A 21,431-nucleotide genomic window follows, 5' to 3' on the forward strand; every position below is an offset into this window, starting at 1 on the left:
AGGGCGTGTCGTTTTACCGTCAGATCCAGAGACCTTCTCTTCCCTTTGAGGGCACTGAATGGTGTTGAACAGGGCTCGGTAGGCATGGGCCAGGCCCCAGCACGTTGCAATGATCTGCATCTCTCTGGAGTTGCCAGGGTGACAGCATACTTTGTCCAAATATTCTCCTAACTTTTCAGGATTCTGCACTTGCTCAGGCGTGACGTTCCAAAACACTGGGGGTGCCCATTGGCCTAGGTGCTTGCCCATCTTGTCCCACACACCCTGCCACTCATAACTATTCAGCCTTGGGGCAGATCTCTGGATGATATTCTTAAATTGCTTACCAACTTTAGACAAAACCAAAACAATATTCCAAAGAAGTACCAATAGAAGTATCTTAACTACCCAAGGCTGTTCAAAATACTGAAAAGTTACTGTAACGAAGGAGGAAACATCATAGAAGAAGGTAGTGACACTGCCATTCTGTATTTCCTCCGTAAAAAAACGCTCAGAAATGTTACTGTAATTGCTAGTTGGCTCCACAAAATGGTATCCGTGGTACAGTAACGGCTTCATTGCGAAACTTACATACCACACTGAGGTCAAGGTCAATGTTCTAAAAACAAACCTCACAAGCGAGACATCACTAATCACTGCAGACCACAGCAAACTGCAAAAACCAACACCAATCTTTAACAAGTACAGCAAAAAAAGGAGCACGATGCAGATTACACAAATCCATAGTGAGAACAGAGACACCAACATTGTGACCCACAACTATTAACAGATACAAGTTCCTTAATACACTCCGGTTAATCTGTTATTATCTCAAACCCTTCGTGCCCCACGTTGGGCGCCAAAAAGGACTGTCGTGGTTTAACCTCAGTCGGCAACTGAGCACCACGCAGCCGCTCGCTCACTCCCCGTGCCCCCGGTGGGATGGGGGAGAGAATTGGAAGAGCACAGGTGACAAAAACTCGTGGGTTGAGATAAAAACAGTTTAATAATTGAAATAAAATGATAATCATAATAGTAATAATAATACACAAAGCAAGTGATGCACAGTGCAATTGCTCACCACCCGCCGACCGATGCCCAGCCAGTCCCCGAGCAGCGGCCCCCCCGGCCAGCTTTCCCCAGTTTATGTACTGAGCATGACGTCCCATGGTATGGAATGTCCCTGTGGCCAGTTTGGCTGTGCCCCCTCCCAGCTTCTTGTGCACCTCCAGCCTTCTCAGTCGGTAGAGCATGGGAAACTAAAAGTGGGTGCCGGACTCTTGTCCCAAGTAACAAGCGATAGGACGAGAGGAAATGGCCTCAAGTTGTGCCAGGGGAGGTTTAGATTGGACATGAGGAAAAATTTCTTCACCGCAAGGGTTGTCAAGCATTGAAACGGGCTGCCCAGGGAAGTGGTGGAGTCCCCATCCCTGGAGGTATTTAAAAGACATGTAGGTGTGGTGCTTAGGGACATGGTTTTGTGGTGGACTTGGCAGTGTTAGGTTAACGGTTGGACTCGGTGATCTTAAGGGTCTTTTCCAACCTAAATGATTCTATGGTTCTATGATTCAGTGAGAATGAATCCAAAATATAGCACCATGCAAGCTCCTGTGAAGAAAATTAACTCTAGCCCAGTCTTAACCAGTACACCAGGGCAGCTGTGAGTCGCTGAGCCAGGGTGGGGCCGAAGGCCAGGGCTGGCTGGCGGGCGTGCCTGTGATGCGCTCTGGCGCCTGTGACAGCACAGGGGACGAGTCACAGTGGGGGCGGCTCTAAGGGGCACCAGCAGGCAGCGCTGCCCCAGTACGGCCTGGGCCAGTGGTGAGTGCGCACGCGGCGGGAGGCCGGGCTGGACGAGGGCAGGGGCAGAAACACGGGCCCCCAGGGGGTGGGTTCTCAGCCTGCATCGAGGGCCCAGCCGCTCGTGGGAGCGCCTTGGGCAGGGAACGGTGCCGCCACCGCCGGGGCTGGTCGCAGGCCTTGCTGCCTCCCAGCTGCCTCGTCCCCTCTCCTACCTGCCCGCAGCTCCCTGCGGATCCCGTCCCCTCTCCCCCCGCCGCCAGCTCCCTCCCTCTCAGCCCCACTGAACCCCTTCTCTCCCTCCTCCTGCAGGCCATGGCTGCCACAAAATTCCTCACCCTGCTTGTGCAAAGCATGATCCAGCACCCGCAGATGGTCGGTGATGAGCTGGATGAGGCCACGCGCGAGCGCATGCAGCAGCGTGCGGTGCAGCTGAGCCAGGAGATGAGTCAGCTGCTGCAGGAGCTGGAGCCGAGGCCCCAGGAGCAGAGGCCCCAGGAGCAGAGTGGCGTGGCCTGGGGAGCCCTGCTCTTTGCTGCCTTGCAGCAGTGGCAATTCTGGGCCGTTGCTGGAGTCCTGGTCCTGCTCTTTGGGCTCTGCCGGTGGCTCAGGAAAAGGAGCTGTCAGCCAGCCAGCAGCAGCAAGGCGGGCAGTTCCAGAAACAAGGCGGATAAGGAGGAGCAAGAAGAAAAGGCCGGTGTTGCACTGGTTGTGGGCAGGATTTCGGCCAAGCGTCTCCTGGACCAGCCAGAATCGTTCACAAGGGTGAAGGAGCTGGTGGATGAGCTTCTCCGCATGTGCCGAATACTCTCCAGGAATAGTTTCATGCCGCGACTGAAGCCAGCCATCAGCGTGGTCAGCGCCTTTGAAGGTTGGAGTCCCTTTGAGGATGATGCTGTCTACCGCCTGCTCGTGCCCCTGAAGCCCCGCCATGGGCACGCCTTCCACCTGGAGCTGGGCACCACAGGGGAGATGCCGGTGAGGAACTCCAGGCTCCGCGTGGAGCTGGAGTGCACCTGCACGAGGGAGCCGCTGGTGGAGGACATGCTGTGCTTCGTCCACCGCCCCAAGGAGGAGCTGAGGAAAAATCAGTGTCCCAGCCTCCTAGGCACCCTCTGCACCGGCCCCTACCTGGACCTGGAGAAAACCACCCGCTGGTTCCAGGTATTGGTCAAAGCAGCCTGGGTGGTTTTGACTCGGTCGAGACACTGCCGTCTAATAGTGCTGCCCTCCAGGCGCTCCTGCAAGCTCCGGCTGATGAACGCTTCCGATAGTAGTACCCTCCTGATTGAGATAATATTTGGGGTGCGGCAAGATGACTCAGACACCTTCCTGAGCATCGAGTAGGCAGAGGCAAGTGTTACCAGCAGCAGGACGTGGCCAGAGAGCTGTGCTATGGCAGAGGTGCCGTTCTTCAGGCACATGGCCAGGCCTGAAGACGCTCCCCGGGAAGCTGGTGCTGCCAGGCCGGCCACGCTGGACATGGAGAACACGCTGCTCATTCGGCAGAGGGAATTGCTGCCCCACCTCTCCTCCACAGCAAAAGCACACCCTGGGGAGTCAGACCCAATGCAGCTGAAGGGGCCATTGCAAGGAGCCTTGCAACAGAGACTCCCGTCACCACCTGGACAGCGACTGCCCCCGCCTCTTTGAGAGAGCCCACTCTCTCTGGGAGCTGTACCATGTGCAGAGATGTCAATAAATCACTTGTTTAACACGCAGACGCTGCGTCTGTGAGTGTCTGTGCATCACGTTGCTGGGGAACGTGGGCACAGGGTGCTGAGAGCTCAGCTGCCACAGAGTCGGGGAGCATTTTGCAGAAGCGCTGATGCAGTGGGCTCTGGTTTCAATGATTCACGGGCTTTGGCTTCCCAGGTGGTGTGGGTTAATCCCAGTAGGCAGCTTGGCATCACACAGCTGCTCAATCACCTTCCGCCAGTGGGATGGTGGAGAGAAGCTGAAGGGGAAAAGTGGGAAAACTTGTGGCTTGAGAGAGGACAGTGTAGTAGGTAAAGCAAAAGCTCCATGCCCCGGCAAAGCAAAACGAAGAATTCATTCACTACTCCCCCGGTCTGCTGAGCAGACGTGCCTTTTCGGGAAGCCTTCTGCCTCCCTGGGGCTCGGGTTGAAGACGTTACCAGGAAACTTCCGAGCCTTGTACGGCCCTCAGATTATTAGCCGCTTGTCGTGGTTTAACCTCAATCGGCAACTGAACACCACGCGGCCGCTCGCTCACTCCTCCCCCACCCCCGGTGGGGTGGGGGAGAGAATTGGAAGAGCACAGGTGACAAAAACTCGTGGGTTGAGATAAAAACAGTTCAGTAATTGAAATAAAATAATAACAACAACAACAACAACAACAACAATAATAATAATATGCAAAGCAAGTGATGCACAGTGCAATTGCTCACCACCCGCCGACCGATGCCCAGCCAGTCCCCGAGCAGCGGCCCCCCCGGCCAGCTTTCCCCAGTTTATGTACTGAGCGTGACGTCCCATGGTATGGAATGTCCCTGTGGCCAGTTTGGCTGTGCCCCCTCCCAGCTTCTTGTGCACCTCCAGCCTTCTCAGTCGGTAGAGCACGGGCAGCTGAAAAGTCCTTGGCTAGTGTAAGCACTGCTCAGCAACAACTAAAACATCGGTGCGTTATCAACATTGTTCTCATCCTAAACCCAAAACACAGCACTGTACCAGCTACTAGGAAGAAAATTAACTCTATCCCAGCCGAAACCAGGACACACAGTGACAATAACCTAGAAGGAGCTGAAGGGGACCGAGGACAATGCAGGCTGCATGGCCACGCAGCTGGGAAAGCGGCATCCTTGCTCAAGCAGGCCCCAAAGCAAGCAGATGGGCTGAGGAAACATGGCAGGGTTGTTGTGGGGGCTCCTCTGGTGACAGTCTCACCTGTGAAATGGGCTCCGTTTGCTGGCAGCTCGTGATCATGGAGGCTGCGGGCACAGGAGCAGGCAGAGAGCATCTCGTCTTCTTTCTAGGAGCTGCTGGGAACCCGGTCCCAGAGCAGCAACTGGCGGCGACAGTTATTTAAAAATGCACCTTTGATGCTGCCGCTGGAGCTGGCCACATTTTGCTGCCAGCAAATTGTGCGTTGGGAGGAACTGTGGAAAAAAAATCCACCAAGAATCTATGAATGTAATCTCTCGGGTGAAACTCCATCCCACTTGTAACCCAACTCAGCAGATGTTAATGCCCTGTCCCTGCATTCACATTCCCATCAGAGCCATTTTCCCCAGACAATGGCCGCCTTTGCCCTGGTAGACACAGAAAGTAGGCATTTCCTCAGAGGAAGTTAATTTGGATTTTTAGACACACACAAAAAAAAAAAAATAGGAAGAGTGGGAAAGAAAATCTTTCCAGTAATCTGGGAAAGTGTCGTGGTTTAACTCAACTAAACCTTTTAACTAGTCTATGCCAAGGATGCACGGAGCATCTGGGCCAGTCACAATGGGGTGCTTCTGCCACCCATTCCCAGTTAGACTTACTTCGGCTTCCAACACAGTTAGCTGTTGGGATCCCCCCGTCACCCCAGAAATACAGATGGGTTCTGCCCCTATGTAGCTTGATGGTATTAGGGTACACTGTGCACCAGTGTCCACTAGAGCCTTATACTTCTGTGGGTGTGATGTGCCAGGCCACCGAATCCAGACAGTCCAGTAAACCCGGTTGTCCCTTTCCTCCCCCTGGCTGGAGGCAGGGCCCTTCTGATCCTCATCACAGTACTCGTTTCTCATTTCTTGTACATACGAGTCAGAAGTTTCTTCATTAAGATCAGGAGTAAGATCAGCCCTTCTGCTCTGTCTGGGGAACTGCCCGCTGGAAACTGGAGCAGCAATTTTCCTGGAAGAACCTCTTTCTGTGATTGTTTTCCCTCGCAATTCACCTACCTGCCCGCAGCTCCCTGCGGATCCCGTCCCCTCTCCCCCCGCCGCCAGCTCCCTCCCTCTCAGCCCCACTGAACCCCTTCTCTCCCTCCTCCTGCAGGCCATGGCTGCCACAAAATTCCTCACCCTGCTTGTGCAAAGCATGATCCAGCACCCGCAGATGGTCGGTGATGAGCTGGATGAGGCCACGCGCGAGCGCATGCAGCAGCGTGCGGTGCAGCTGAGCCAGGAGATGAGTCAGCTGCTGCAGGAGCTGGAGCCGAGGCCCCAGGAGCAGAGGCCCCAGGAGCAGAGTGGCGTGGCCTGGGGAGCCCTGCTCTTTGCTGCCTTGCAGCAGTGGCAATTCTGGGCCGTTGCTGGAGTCCTGGTCCTGCTCTTTGGGCTCTGCCGGTGGCTCAGGAAAAGGAGCTGTCAGCCAGCCAGCAGCAGCAAGGCGGGCAGTTCCAGAAACAAGGCGGATAAGGAGGAGCAAGAAGAAAAGGCCGGTGTTGCACTGGTTGTGGGCAGGATTTCGGCCAAGCGTCTCCTGGACCAGCCAGAATCGTTCACAAGGGTGAAGGAGCTGGTGGATGAGCTTCTCCGCATGTGCCGAATACTCTCCAGGAATAGTTTCATGCCGCGACTGAAGCCAGCCATCAGCGTGGTCAGCGCCTTTGAAGGTTGGAGTCCCTTTGAGGATGATGCTGTCTACCGCCTGCTCGTGCCCCTGAAGCCCCGCCATGGGCACGCCTTCCACCTGGAGCTGGGCACCACAGGGGAGATGCCGGTGAGGAACTCCAGGCTCCGCGTGGAGCTGGAGTGCACCTGCACGAGGGAGCCGCTGGTGGAGGACATGCTGTGCTTCGTCCACCGCCCCAAGGAGGAGCTGAGGAAAAATCAGTGTCCCAGCCTCCTAGGCACCCTCTGCACCGGCCCCTACCTGGACCTGGAGAAAACCACCCGCTGGTTCCAGGTATTGGTCAAAGCAGCCTGGGTGGTTTTGACTCGGTCGAGACACTGCCGTCTAATAGTGCTGCCCTCCAGGCGCTCCTGCAAGCTCCGGCTGATGAACGCTTCCGATAGTAGTACCCTCCTGATTGAGATAATATTTGGGGTGCGGCAAGATGACTCAGACACCTTCCTGAGCATCGAGTAGGCAGAGGCAAGTGTTACCAGCAGCAGGACGTGGCCAGAGAGCTGTGCTATGGCAGAGGTGCCGTTCTTCAGGCACATGGCCAGGCCTGAAGACGCTCCCCGGGAAGCTGGTGCTGCCAGGCCGGCCACGCTGGACATGGAGAACACGCTGCTCATTCGGCAGAGGGAATTGCTGCCCCACCTCTCCTCCACAGCAAAAGCACACCCTGGGGAGTCAGACCCAATGCAGCTGAAGGGGCCATTGCAAGGAGCCTTGCAACAGAGACTCCCGTCACCACCTGGACAGCGACTGCCCCCGCCTCTTTGAGAGAGCCCACTCTCTCTGGGAGCTGTACCATGTGCAGAGATGTCAATAAATCACTTGTTTAACACGCAGACGCTGCGTCTGTGAGTGTCTGTGCATCACGTTGCTGGGGAACGTGGGCACAGGGTGCTGAGAGCTCAGCTGCCACAGAGTCGGGGAGCATTTTGCAGAAGCGCTGATGCAGTGGGCTCTGGTTTCAATGATTCACGGGCTTTGGCTTCCCAGGTGGTGTGGGTTAATCCCAGTAGGCAGCTTGGCATCACACAGCTGCTCAATCACCTTCCGCCAGTGGGATGGTGGAGAGAAGCTGAAGGGGAAAAGTGGGAAAACTTGTGGCTTGAGAGAGGACAGTGTAGTAGGTAAAGCAAAAGCTCCACGCCCCGGCAAAGCAAAACGAAGAATTCATTCACTACTCCCCCGGTCTGCTGAGCAGACGTGCCTTTTCGGGAAGCCTTCTGCCTCCCTGGGGCTCGGGTTGAAGACGTTACCAGGAAACTTCCGAGCCTTGTACGGCCCTCAGATTATTAGCCGCTTGTCGTGGTTTAACCTCAATCGGCAACTGAACACCACGCGGCCGCTCGCTCACTCCTCCCCCACCCCCGGTGGGGTGGGGGAGAGAATTGGAAGAGCACAGGTGACAAAAACTCGTGGGTTGAGATAAAAACAGTTCAGTAATTGAAATAAAATAATAACAACAACAACAACAACAACAACAATAATAATAATATGCAAAGCAAGTGATGCACAGTGCAATTGCTCACCACCCGCCGACCGATGCCCAGCCAGTCCCCGAGCAGCGGCCCCCCCGGCCAGCTTTCCCCAGTTTATGTACTGAGCGTGACGTCCCATGGTATGGAATGTCCCTGTGGCCAGTTTGGCTGTGCCCCCTCCCAGCTTCTTGTGCACCTGCAGCCTTCTCAGTCGGTAGAGCACGGGCAGCTGAAAAGTCCTTGGCTAGTGTAAGCACTGCTCAGCAACAACTAAAACATCGGTGCGTTATCAACATTGTTCTCATCCTAAACCCAAAACACAGCACTGTACCAGCTACTAGGAAGAAAATTAACTCTATCCCAGCCGAAACCAGGACACACAGTGACAATAACCTAGAAGGAGCTGAAGGGGACCGAGGACAATGCAGGCTGCATGGCCACGCAGCTGGGAAAGCGGCATCCTTGCTCAAGCAGGCCCCAAAGCAAGCAGATGGGCTGAGGAAACATGGCAGGGTTGTTGTGGGGGCTCCTCTGGTGACAGTCTCACCTGTGAAATGGGCTCCGTTTGCTGGCAGCTCGTGATCATGGAGGCTGCGGGCACAGGAGCAGGCAGAGAGCATCTCGTCTTCTTTCTAGGAGCTGCTGGGAACCCGGTCCCAGAGCAGCAACTGGCGGCGACAGTTATTTAAAAATGCACCTTTGATGCTGCCGCTGGAGCTGGCCACATTTTGCTGCCAGCAAATTGTGCGTTGGGAGGAACTGTGGAAAAAAAATCCACCAAGAATCTATGAATGTAATCTCTCGGGTGAAACTCCATCCCACTTGTAACCCAACTCAGCAGATGTTAATGCCCTGTCCCTGCATTCACATTCCCATCAGAGCCATTTTCCCCAGACAATGGCCGCCTTTGCCCTGGTAGACACAGAAAGTAGGCATTTCCTCAGAGGAAGTTAATTTGGATTTTTAGACACACAAAAAAAAAAAAAAATAGGAAGAGTGGGAAAGAAAATCTTTCCAGTAATCTGGGAAAGTGTCGTGGTTTAACTCAACTAAACCTTTTAACTAGTCTATGCCAAGGATGCACGGAGCATCTGGGCCAGTCACAATGGGGTGCTTCTGCCACCCATTCCCAGTTAGACTTACTTCGGCTTCCAATACAGTTAGCTGTTGGGATCCCCCCGTCACCCCAGAAATACAGATGGGTTCTGCCCCTATGTAGCTTGATGGTATTAGGGTACACTGTGCACCAGTGTCCACTAGAGCCTTATACTTCTGTGGGTGTGATGTGCCAGGCCACCGAATCCAGACAGTCCAGTAAACCCGGTTGTCCCTTTCCTCCCCCTGGCTGGAGGCAGGGCCCTTCTGATCCTCATCACAGTACTCGTTTCTCATTTCTTGTACATACGAGTCAGAAGTTTCTTCATTAAGATCAGGAGTAAGATCAGCCCTTCTGCTCTGTCTGGGGAACTGCCCGCTGGAAACTGGAGCAGCAATTTTCCTGGAAGAACCTCTTTCTGTGATTGTTTTCCCTCGCAATTCACCTACCTGCCCGCAGCTCCCTGCGGATCCCGTCCCCTCTCCCCCCGCCGCCAGCTCCCTCCCTCTCAGCCCCACTGAACCCCTTCTCTCCCTCCTCCTGCAGGCCATGGCTGCCACAAAATTCCTCACCCTGCTTGTGCAAAGCATGATCCAGCACCCGCAGATGGTCGGTGATGAGCTGGATGAGGCCACGCGCGAGCGCATGCAGCAGCGTGCGGTGCAGCTGAGCCAGGAGATGAGTCAGCTGCTGCAGGAGCTGGAGCCGAGGCCCCAGGAGCAGAGGCCCCAGGAGCAGAGTGGCGTGGCCTGGGGAGCCCTGCTCTTTGCTGCCTTGCAGCAGTGGCAATTCTGGGCCGTTGCTGGAGTCCTGGTCCTGCTCTTTGGGCTCTGCCGGTGGCTCAGGAAAAGGAGCTGTCAGCCAGCCAGCAGCAGCAAGGCGGGCAGTTCCAGAAACAAGGCGGATAAGGAGGAGCAAGAAGAAAAGGCCGGTGTTGCACTGGTTGTGGGCAGGATTTCGGCCAAGCGTCTCCTGGACCAGCCAGAATCGTTCACAAGGGTGAAGGAGCTGGTGGATGAGCTTCTCCGCATGTGCCGAATACTCTCCAGGAATAGTTTCATGCCGCGACTGAAGCCAGCCATCAGCGTGGTCAGCGCCTTTGAAGGTTGGAGTCCCTTTGAGGATGATGCTGTCTACCGCCTGCTCGTGCCCCTGAAGCCCCGCCATGGGCACGCCTTCCACCTGGAGCTGGGCACCACAGGGGAGATGCCGGTGAGGAACTCCAGGCTCCGCGTGGAGCTGGAGTGCACCTGCACGAGGGAGCCGCTGGTGGAGGACATGCTGTGCTTCGTCCACCGCCCCAAGGAGGAGCTGAGGAAAAATCAGTGTCCCAGCCTCCTAGGCACCCTCTGCACCGGCCCCTACCTGGACCTGGAGAAAACCACCCGCTGGTTCCAGGTATTGGTCAAAGCAGCCTGGGTGGTTTTGACTCGGTCGAGACACTGCCGTCTAATAGTGCTGCCCTCCAGGCGCTCCTGCAAGCTCCGGCTGATGAACGCTTCCGATAGTAGTACCCTCCTGATTGAGATAATATTTGGGGTGCGGCAAGATGACTCAGACACCTTCCTGAGCATCGAGTAGGCAGAGGCAAGTGTTACCAGCAGCAGGACGTGGCCAGAGAGCTGTGCTATGGCAGAGGTGCCGTTCTTCAGGCACATGGCCAGGCCTGAAGACGCTCCCCGGGAAGCTGGTGCTGCCAGGCCGGCCACGCTGGACATGGAGAACACGCTGCTCATTCGGCAGAGGGAATTGCTGCCCCACCTCTCCTCCACAGCAAAAGCACACCCTGGGGAGTCAGACCCAATGCAGCTGAAGGGGCCATTGCAAGGAGCCTTGCAACAGAGACTCCCGTCACCACCTGGACAGCGACTGCCCCCGCCTCTTTGAGAGAGCCCACTCTCTCTGGGAGCTGTACCATGTGCAGAGATGTCAATAAATCACTTGTTTAACACGCAGACGCTGCGTCTGTGAGTGTCTGTGCATCACGTTGCTGGGGAACGTGGGCACAGGGTGCTGAGAGCTCAGCTGCCACAGAGTCGGGGAGCATTTTGCAGAAGCGCTGATGCAGTGGGCTCTGGTTTCAATGATTCACTGGCTTTGGCTTCCCAGGTGGTGTGGGTTAATCCCAGTAGGCAGCTTGGCATCACACAGCTGCTCAATCACCTTCCGCCAGTGGGATGGTGGAGAGAAGCTGAAGGGGAAAAGTGGGAAAACTTGTGGCTTGAGAGAGGACAGTGTAGTAGGTAAAGCAAAAGCTCCACGCCCCGGCAAAGCAAAACGAAGAATTCATTCACTACTCCCCCGGTCTGCTGAGCAGACGTGCCTTTTCGGGAAGCCTTCTGCCTCCCTGGGGCTCGGGTTGAAGACGTTACCAGGAAACTTCCGAGCCTTGTACGGCCCTCAGATTATTAGCCGCTTGTCGTGGTTTAACCTCAATCGGCAACTGAACACCACGCGGCCGCTCGCTCACTCCTCCCCCACCCCCGGTGGGGTGGGGGAGAGAATTGGAAGAGCACAGGTGACAAAAACTCGTGGGTTGAGATAAAAACAGTTCAGTAATTGAAATAAAATAATAACAACAACAACAACAACAACAACAATAATAATAATACACAAAGCAAGTGATGCACAGTGCAATTGCTCACCACCCGCCGACCGATGCCCAGCCAGTCCCCGAGCAGCGGCCCCCCCGGCCAGCTTTCCCCAGTTTATGTACTGAGCGTGACGTCCCATGGTATGGAATGTCCCTGTGGCCAGTTTGGCTGTGCCCCCTCCCAGCTTCTTGTGCACCTCCAGCCTTCTCAGTCGGTAGAGCACGGGCAGCTGAAAAGTCCTTGGCTAGTGTAAGCACTGCTCAGCAACAACTAAAACATCGGTGCGTTATCAACATTGTTCTCATCCTAAACCCAAAACACAGCACTGTACCAGCTACTAGGAAGAAAATTAACTCTATCCCAGCCGAAACCAGGACACACAGTGACAATAACCTAGAAGGAGCTGAAGGGGACCGAGGACAATGCAGGCTGCATGGCCACGCAGCTGGGAAAGCGGCATCCTTGCTCAAGCAGGCCCCAAAGCAAGCAGATGGGCTGAGGAAACATGGCAGGGTTGTTGTGGGGGCTCCTCTGGTGACAGTCTCACCTGTGAAATGGGCTCCGTTTGCTGGCAGCTCGTGATCATGGAGGCTGCGGGCACAGGAGCAGGCAGAGAGCATCTCGTCTTCTTTCTAGGAGCTGCTGGGAACCCGGTCCCAGAGCAGCAACTGGCGGCGACAGTTATTTAAAAATGCACCTTTGATGCTGCCGCTGGAGCTGGCCACATTTTGCTGCCAGCAAATTGTGCGTTGGGAGGAACTGTGGAAAAAAAATCCACCAAGAATCTATGAATGTAATCTCTCGGGTGAAACTCCATCCCACTTGTAACCCAACTCAGCAGATGTTAATGCCCTGTCCCTGCATTCACATTCCCATCAGAGCCATTTTCCCCAGACAATGGCCGCCTTTGCCCTGGTAGACACAGAAAGTAGGCATTTCCTCAGAGGAAGTTAATTTGGATTTTTAGACACACACAAAAAAAAAAAAAATAGGAAGAGTGGGAAAGAAAATCTTTCCAGTAATCTGGGAAAGTGTCGTGGTTTAACTCAACTAAACCTTTTAACTAGTCTATGCCAAGGATGCACGGAGCATCTGGGCCAGTCACAATGGGGTGCTTCTGCCACTCATTCCCAGTTAGACTTACTTCGGCTTCCAATACAGTTAGCTGTTGGGATCCCCCCGTCACCCCAGAAATACAGATGGGTTCTGCCCCTATGTAGCTTGATGGTATTAGGGTACACTGTGCACCAGTGTCCACTAGAGCCTTATACTTCTGTGGGTGTGATGTGCCAGGCCACCGAATCCAGACAGTCCAGTAAACCCGGTTGTCCCTTTCCTCCCCCTGGCTGGAGGCAGGGCCCTTCTGATCCTCATCACAGTACTCGTTTCTCATTTCTTGTACATACGAGTCAGAAGTTTCTTCATTAAGATCAGGAGTAAGATCAGCCCTTCTGCTCTGTCTGGGGAACTGCCCGCTGGAAACTGGAGCAGCAATTTTCCTGGAAGAACCTCTTTCTGTGATTGTTTTCCCTCGCAATTCACCTACCTGCCCGCAGCTCCCTGCGGATCCCGTCCCCTCTCCCCCCGCCGCCAGCTCCCTCCCTCTCAGCCCCACTGAACCCCTTCTCTCCCTCCTCCTGCAGGCCATGGCTGCCACAAAATTCCTCACCCTGCTTGTGCAAAGCATGATCCAGCACCCGCAGATGGTCGGTGATGAGCTGGATGAGGCCACGCGCGAGCGCATGCAGCAGCGTGCGGTGCAGCTGAGCCAGGAGATGAGTCAGCTGCTGCAGGAGCTGGAGCCGAGGCCCCAGGAGCAGAGGCCCCAGGAGCAGAGTGGCGTGGCCTGGGGAGCCCTGCTCTTTGCTGCCTTGCAGCAGTGGCAATTCTGGGCCGTTGCTGGAGTCCTGGTCCTGCTCTTTGGGCTCTGCCGGTGGCTCAGGAAAAGGAGCTGTCAGCCAGCCAGCAGCAGCAAGGCGGGCAGTTCCAGAAACAAGGCGGATAAGGAGGAGCAAGAAGAAAAGGCCGGTGTTGCACTGGTTGTGGGCAGGATTTCGGCCAAGCGTCTCCTGGACCAGCCAGAATCGTTCACAAGGGTGAAGGAGCTGGTGGATGAGCTTCTCCGCATGTGCCGAATACTCTCCAGGAATAGTTTCATGCCGCGACTGAAGCCAGCCATCAGCGTGGTCAGCGCCTTTGAAGGTTGGAGTCCCTTTGAGGATGATGCTGTCTACCGCCTGCTCGTGCCCCTGAAGCCCCGCCATGGGCACGCCTTCCACCTGGAGCTGGGCACCACAGGGGAGATGCCGGTGAGGAACTCCAGGCTCCGCGTGGAGCTGGAGTGCACCTGCACGAGGGAGCCGCTGGTGGAGGACATGCTGTGCTTCGTCCACCGCCCCAAGGAGGAGCTGAGGAAAAATCAGTGTCCCAGCCTCCTAGGCACCCTCTGCACCGGCCCCTACCTGGACCTGGAGAAAACCACCCGCTGGTTCCAGGTATTGGTCAAAGCAGCCTGGGTGGTTTTGACTCGGTCGAGACACTGCCGTCTAATAGTGCTGCCCTCCAGGCGCTCCTGCAAGCTCCGGCTGATGAACGCTTCCGATAGTAGTACCCTCCTGATTGAGATAATATTTGGGGTGCGGCAAGATGACTCAGACACCTTCCTGAGCATCGAGTAGGCAGAGGCAAGTGTTACCAGCAGCAGGACGTGGCCAGAGAGCTGTGCTATGGCAGAGGTGCCGTTCTTCAGGCACATGGCCAGGCCTGAAGACGCTCCCCGGGAAGCTGGTGCTGCCAGGCCGGCCACGCTGGACATGGAGAACACGCTGCTCATTCGGCAGAGGGAATTGCTGCCCCACCTCTCCTCCACAGCAAAAGCACACCCTGGGGAGTCAGACCCAATGCAGCTGAAGGGGCCATTGCAAGGAGCCTTGCAACAGAGACTCCCGTCACCACCTGGACAGCGACTGCCCCCGCCTCTTTGAGAGAGCCCACTCTCTCTGGGAGCTGTACCATGTGCAGAGATGTCAATAAATCACTTGTTTAACACGCAGGCGCTGCGTCTGTGAGTGTCTGTGCATCACGTTGCTGGGGAACGTGGGCACAGGGTGCTGAGAGCTCAGCTGCCACAGAGTCGGGGAGCATTTTGCAGAAGCGCTGATGCAGTGGGCTCTGGTTTCAATGATTCACTGGCTTTGGCTTCCCAGGTGGTGTGGGTTAATCCCAGTAGGCAGCTTGGCATCACACAGCTGCTCAATCACCTTCCGCCAGTGGGATGGTGGAGAGAAGCTGAAGGGGAAAAGTGGGAAAACTTGTGGCTTGAGAGAGGACAGTGTAGTAGGTAAAGCAAAAGCTCCACGCCCCGGCAAAGCAAAACGAAGAATTCATTCACTACTCCCCCGGTCTGCTGAGCAGACGTGCCTTTTCGGGAAGCCTTCTGCCTCCCTGGGGCTCGGGTTGAAGACGTTACCAGGAAACTTCCGAGCCTTGTACGGCCCTCAGATTATTAGCCGCTTGTCGTGGTTTAACCTCAATCGGCAACTGAACACCACGCGGCCGCTCGCTCACTCCTCCCCCACCCCCGGTGGGGTGGGGGAGAGAATTGGAAGAGCACAGGTGACAAAAACTCGTGGGTTGAGATAAAAACAGTTCAGTAATTGAAATAAAATAATAACAACAACAACAACAACAATAATAATAATATGCAAAGCAAGTGATGCACAGTGCAATTGCTCACCACCCGCCGACCGATGCCCAGCCAGTCCCCGAGCAGCGGCCCCCCCGGCCAGCTTTCCCCAGTTTATGTACTGAGCGTGACGTCCCATGGTATGGAATGTCCCTGTGGCCAGTTTGGCTGTGCCCCCTCCCAGCTTCTTGTGCACCTCCAGCCTTCTCAGTCGGTAGAGCACGGGCAGCTGAAAAGTCCTTGGCTAGTGTAAGCACTGCTCAGCAACAACTAAAACATCGGTGCGTTATCAACATTGTTCTCATCCTAAACCCAAAACACAGCACTGTACCAGCTACTAGGAAGAAAATTAACTCTATCCCAGCCGAAACCAGGACACACAGTGACAATAACCTAGAAGGAGCTGAAGGGGACCGAGGACAATGCAGGCTGCATGGCCACGCAGCTGGGAAAGCGGCATCCTTGCTCAAGCAGGCCCCAAAGCAAGCAGATGGGCTGAGGAAACATGGCAGGGTTGTTGTGGGGGCTCCTCTGGTGACAGTCTCACCTGTGAAATGGGCTCCGTTTGCTGGCAGCTCGTGATCATGGAGGCTGCGGGCACAGGAGCAGGCAGAGAGCATCTCGTCTTCTTTCTAGGAGCTGCTGGGAACCCGGTCCCAGAGCAGCAACTGGCGGCGACAGTTATTTAAAAATGCACCTTTGATGCTGCCGCTGGAGCTGGCCACATTTTGCTGCCAGCAAATTGTGCGTTGGGAGGAACTGTGGAAAAAAAATCCACCAAGAATCTATGAATGTAATCTCTCGGGTGAAACTCCATCCCACTTGTAACCCAACTCAGCAGATGTTAATGCCCTGTCCCTGCATTCACATTCCCATCAGAGCCATTTTCCCCAGACAATGGCCGCCTTTGCCCTGGTAGACACAGAAAGTAGGCATTTCCTCAGAGGAAGTTAATTTGGATTTTTAGACACACAAAAAAAAAAAAAAATAGGAAGAGTGGGAAAGAAAATCTTTCCAGTAATCTGGGAAAGTGTCGTGGTTTAACTCAACTAAACCTTTTAACTAGTCTATGCCAAGGATGCACGGAGCATCTGGGCCAGTCACAATGGGGTGCTTCTGCCACCCATTCCCAGTTAGACTTACTTCGGCTTCCAATACAGTTAGCTGTTGGGATCCCCCCGTCACCCCAGAAATACAGATGGGTTCTGCCCCTATGTAGCTTGATGGTATTAGGGTACACTGTGCACCAGTGTCCACTAGAGCCTTATACTTCTGTGGGTGTGATGTGCCAGGCCACCGAATCCAGACAGTCCAGTAAACCCGGTTGTCCCTTTCCTCCCCCTGGCTGGAGGCAGGGCCCTTCTGATCCTCATCACAGTACTCGTTTCTCATTTCTTGTACATACGAGTCAGAAGTTTCTTCATTAAGATCAGGAGTAAGATCAGCCCTTCTGCTCTGTCTGGGGAACTGCCCGCTGGAAACTGGAGCAGCAATTTTCCTGGAAGAACCTCTTTCTGTGATTGTTTTCCCTCGCAATTCACCTACCTGCCCGCAGCTCCCTGCGGATCCCGTCCCCTCTCCCCCCGCCGCCAGCTCCCTCCCTCTCAGCCCCACTGAACCCCTTCTCTCCCTCCTCCTGCAGGCCATGGCTGCCACAAAATTCCTCACCCTGCTTGTGCAAAGCATGATCCAGCACCCGCAGATGGTCGGTGATGAGCTGGATGAGGCCACGCGCGAGCGCATGCAGCAGCGTGCGGTGCAGCTGAGCCAGGAGATGAGTCAGCTGCTGCAGGAGCTGGAGCCGAGGCCCCAGGAGCAGAGGCCCCAGGAGCAGAGTGGCGTGGCCTGGGGAGCCCTGCTCTTTGCTGCCTTGCAGCAGTGGCAATTCTGGGCCGTTGCTGGAGTCCTGGTCCTGCTCTTTGGGCTCTGCCGGTGGCTCAGGAAAAGGAGCTGTCAGCCAGCCAGCAGCAGCAAGGCGGGCAGTTCCAGAAACAAGGCGGATAAGGAGGAGCAAGAAGAAAAGGCCGGTGTTGCACTGGTTGTGGGCAGGATTTCGGCCAAGCGTCTCCTGGACCAGCCAGAATCGTTCACAAGGGTGAAGGAGCTGGTGGATGAGCTTCTCCGCATGTGCCGAATACTCTCCAGGAATAGTTTCATGCCGCGACTGAAGCCAGCCATCAGCGTGGTCAGCGCCTTTGAAGGTTGGAGTCCCTTTGAGGATGATGCTGTCTACCGCCTGCTCGTGCCCCTGAAGCCCCGCCATGGGCACGCCTTCCACCTGGAGCTGGGCACCACAGGGGAGATGCCGGTGAGGAACTCCAGGCTCCGCGTGGAGCTGGAGTGCACCTGCATGAGGGAGCCGCTGGTGGAGGACATGCTGTGCTTCGTCCACCGCCCCAAGGAGGAGCTGAGGAAAAATCAGTGTCCCAGCCTCCTAGGCACCCTCTGCACCGGCCCCTACCTGGACCTGGAGAAAACCACCCGCTGGTTCCAGGTATTGGTCAAAGCAGCCTGGGTGGTTTTGACTCGGTCGAGACACTGCCGTCTAATAGTGCTGCCCTCCAGGCGCTCCTGCAAGCTCCGGCTGATGAACGCTTCCGATAGTAGTACCCTCCTGATTGAGATAATATTTGGGGTGCGGCAAGATGACTCAGACACCTTCCTGAGCATCGAGTAGGCAGAGGCAAGTGTTACCAGCAGCAGGACGTGGCCAGAGAGCTGTGCTATGGCAGAGGTGCCGTTCTTCAGGCACATGGCCAGGCCTGAAGACGCTCCCCGGGAAGCTGGTGCTGCCAGGCCGGCCACGCTGGACATGGAGAACACGCTGCTCATTCGGCAGAGGGAATTGCTGCCCCACCTCTCCTCCACAGCAAAAGCACACCCTGGGGAGTCAGACCCAATGCAGCTGAAGGGGCCATTGCAAGGAGCCTTGCAACAGAGACTCCCGTCACCACCTGGACAGCGACTGCCCCCGCCTCTTTGAGAGAGCCCACTCTCTCTGGGAGCTGTACCATGTGCAGAGATGTCAATAAATCACTTGTTTAACACGCAGACGCTGCGTCTGTGAGTGTCTGTGCATCACGTTGCTGGGGAACGTGGGCACAGGGTGCTGAGAGCTCAGCTGCCACAGAGTCGGGGAGCATTTTGCAGAAGCGCTGATGCAGTGGGCTCTGGTTTCAATGATTCACTGGCTTTGGCTTCCCAGGTGGTGTGGGTTAATCCCAGTAGGCAGCTTGGCATCACACAGCTGCTCAATCACCTTCCGCCAGTGGGATGGTGGAGAGAAGCTGAAGGGGAAAAGTGGGAAAACTTGTGGCTTGAGAGAGGACAGTGTAGTAGGTAAAGCAAAAGCTCCACGCCCCGGCAAAGCAAAACGAAGAATTCATTCACTACTCCCCCGGTCTGCTGAGCAGACGTGCCTTTTCGGGAAGCCTTCTGCCTCCCTGGGGCTCGGGTTGAAGACATTACCAGGAAACTTCCGAGCCTTGTACGGCCCTCAGATTATTAGCCGCTTGTCGTGGTTTAACCTCAATCGGCAACTGAACACCACGCGGCCGCTCGCTCACTCCTCCCCCACCCCCGGTGGGGTGGGGGAGAGAATTGGAAGAGCACAGGTGACAAAAACTCGTGGGTTGAGATAAAAACAGTTCAGTAATTGAAATAAAATAATAACAACAACAACAACAACAACAACAATAATAATAATATGCAAAGCAAGTGATGCACAGTGCAATTGCTCACCACCCGCCGACCGATGCCCAGCCAGTCCCCGAGCAGCGGCCCCCCCGGCCAGCTTTCCCCAGTTTATGTACTGAGCGTGACGTCCCATGGTATGGAATGTCCCTGTGGCCAGTTTGGCTGTGCCCCCTCCCAGCTTCTTGTGCACCTGCAGCCTTCTCAGTCGGTAGAGCACGGGCAGCTGAAAAGTCCTTGGCTAGTGTAAGCACTGCTCAGCAACAACTAAAACATCGGTGCGTTATCAACATTGTTCTCATCCTAAACCCAAAACACAGCACTGTACCAGCTACTAGGAAGAAAATTAACTCTATCCCAGCCGAAACCAGGACACACAGTGACAATAACCTAGAAGGAGCTGAAGGGGACCGAGGACAATGCAGGCTGCATGGCCACGCAGCTGGGAAAGCGGCATCCTTGCTCAAGCAGGCCCCAAAGCAAGCAGATGGGCTGAGGAAACATGGCAGGGTTGTTGTGGGGGCTCCTCTGGTGACAGTCTCACCTGTGAAATGGGCTCCGTTTGCTGGCAGCTCGTGATCATGGAGGCTGCGGGCACAGGAGCAGGCAGAGAGCATCTCGTCTTCTTTCTAGGAGCTGCTGGGAACCCGGTCCCAGAGCAGCAACTGGCGGCGACAGTTATTTAAAAATGCACCTTTGATGCTGCCGCTGGAGCTGGCCACATTTTGCTGCCAGCAAATTGTGCGTTGGGAGGAACTGTGGAAAAAAAATCCACCAAGAATCTATGAATGTAATCTCTCGGGTGAAACTCCATCCCACTTGTAACCCAACTCAGCAGATGTTAATGCCCTGTCCCTGCATTCACATTCCCATCAGAGCCATTTTCCCCAGACAATGGCCGCCTTTGCCCTGGTAGACACAGAAAGTAGGCATTTCCTCAGAGGAAGTTAATTTGGATTTTTAGACACACACAAAAAAAAAAAAAATAGGAAGAGTGGGAAAGAAAATCTTTCCAGTAATCTGGGAAAGTGTCGTGGTTTAACTCAACTAAACCTTTTAACTAGTCTATGCCAAGGATGCACGGAGCATCTGGGCCAGTCACAATGGGGTGCTTCTGCCACCCATTCCCAGTTAGACTTACTTCGGCTTCCAATACAGTTAGCTGTTGGGATCCCCCCGTCACCCCAGAAATACAGATGGGTTCTGCCCCTATGTAGCTTGATGGTATTAGGGTACACTGTGCACCAGTGTCCACTAGAGCCTTATACTTCTGTGGGTGTGATGTGCCAGGCCACCGAATCCAGACAGTCCAGTAAACCCGGTTGTCCCTTTCCTCCCCCTGGCTGGAGGCAGGGCCCTTCTGATCCTCATCACAGTACTCGTTTCTCATTTCTTGTACATACGAGTCAGAAGTTTCTTCATTAAGATCAGGAGTAAGATCAGCCCTTCTGCTCTGTCTGGGGAACTGCCCGCTGGAAACTGGAGCAGCAATTTTCCTGGAAGAACCTCTTTCTGTGATTGTTTTCCCTCGCAATTCACCTACCTGCCCGCAGCTCCCTGCGGATCCCGTCCCCTCTCCCCCCGCCGCCAGCTCCCTCCCTCTCAGCCCCACTGAACCCCTTCTCTCCCTCCTCCTGCAGGCCATGGCTGCCACAAAATTCCTCACCCTGCTTGTGCAAAGCATGATCCAGCACCCGCAGATGGTCGGTGATGAGCTGGATGAGGCCACGCGCGAGCGCATGCAGCAGCGTGCGGTGCAGCTGAGCCAGGAGATGAGTCAGCTGCTGCAGGAGCTGGAGCCGAGGCCCCAGGAGCAGAGGCCCCAGGAGCAGAGTGGCGTGGCCTGGGGAGCCCTGCTCTTTGCTGCCTTGCAGCAGTGGCAATTCTGGGCCGTTGCTGGAGTCCTGGTCCTGCTCTTTGGGCTCTGCCGGTGGCTCAGGAAAAGGAGCTGTCAGCCAGCCAGCAGCAGCAAGGCGGGCAGTTCCAGAAACAAGGCGGATAAGGAGGAGCAAGAAGAAAAGGCCGGTGTTGCACTGGTTGTGGGCAGGATTTCGGCCAAGCGTCTCCTGGACCAGCCAGAATCGTTCACAAGGGTGAAGGAGCTGGTGGATGAGCTTCTCCGCATGTGCCGAATACTCTCCAGGAATAGTTTCATGCCGCGACTGAAGCCAGCCATCAGCGTGGTCAGCGCCTTTGAAGGTTGGAGTCCCTTTGAGGATGATGCTGTCTACCGCCTGCTCGTGCCCCTGAAGCCCCGCCATGGGCACGCCTTCCACCTGGAGCTGGGCACCACAGGGGAGATGCCGGTGAGGAACTCCAGGCTCCGCGTGGAGCTGGAGTGCACCTGCACGAGGGAGCCGCTGGTGGAGGACATGCTGTGCTTCGTCCACCGCCCCAAGGAGGAGCTGAGGAAAAATCAGTGTCCCAGCCTCCTAGGCACCCTCTGCACCGGCCCCTACCTGGACCTGGAGAAAACCACCCGCTGGTTCCAGGTATTGGTCAAAGCAGCCTGGGTGGTTTTGACTCGGTCGAGA

At 55.4% G+C, this 21,431-nt stretch overlaps 1 pseudogene; it reads left to right on the top strand.

Annotated features, from left to right (window-relative positions):
- Positions 1 to 1,577: 1,577 nt before the first annotated feature.
- Positions 1,578 to 6,816, top strand: LOC143163882 (inositol 1,4,5-trisphosphate receptor-interacting protein-like 1; annotated as a pseudogene).
- The last annotated feature ends 14,615 nt before the right edge of the window (positions 6,817 to 21,431 follow it).

The sequence above is a fragment of the Aptenodytes patagonicus genome, chromosome 7 (genome assembly GCF_965638725.1).
Source record: "Aptenodytes patagonicus chromosome 7, bAptPat1.pri.cur, whole genome shotgun sequence".
Lineage (NCBI taxonomy): Eukaryota > Metazoa > Chordata > Aves > Sphenisciformes > Spheniscidae > Aptenodytes > Aptenodytes patagonicus.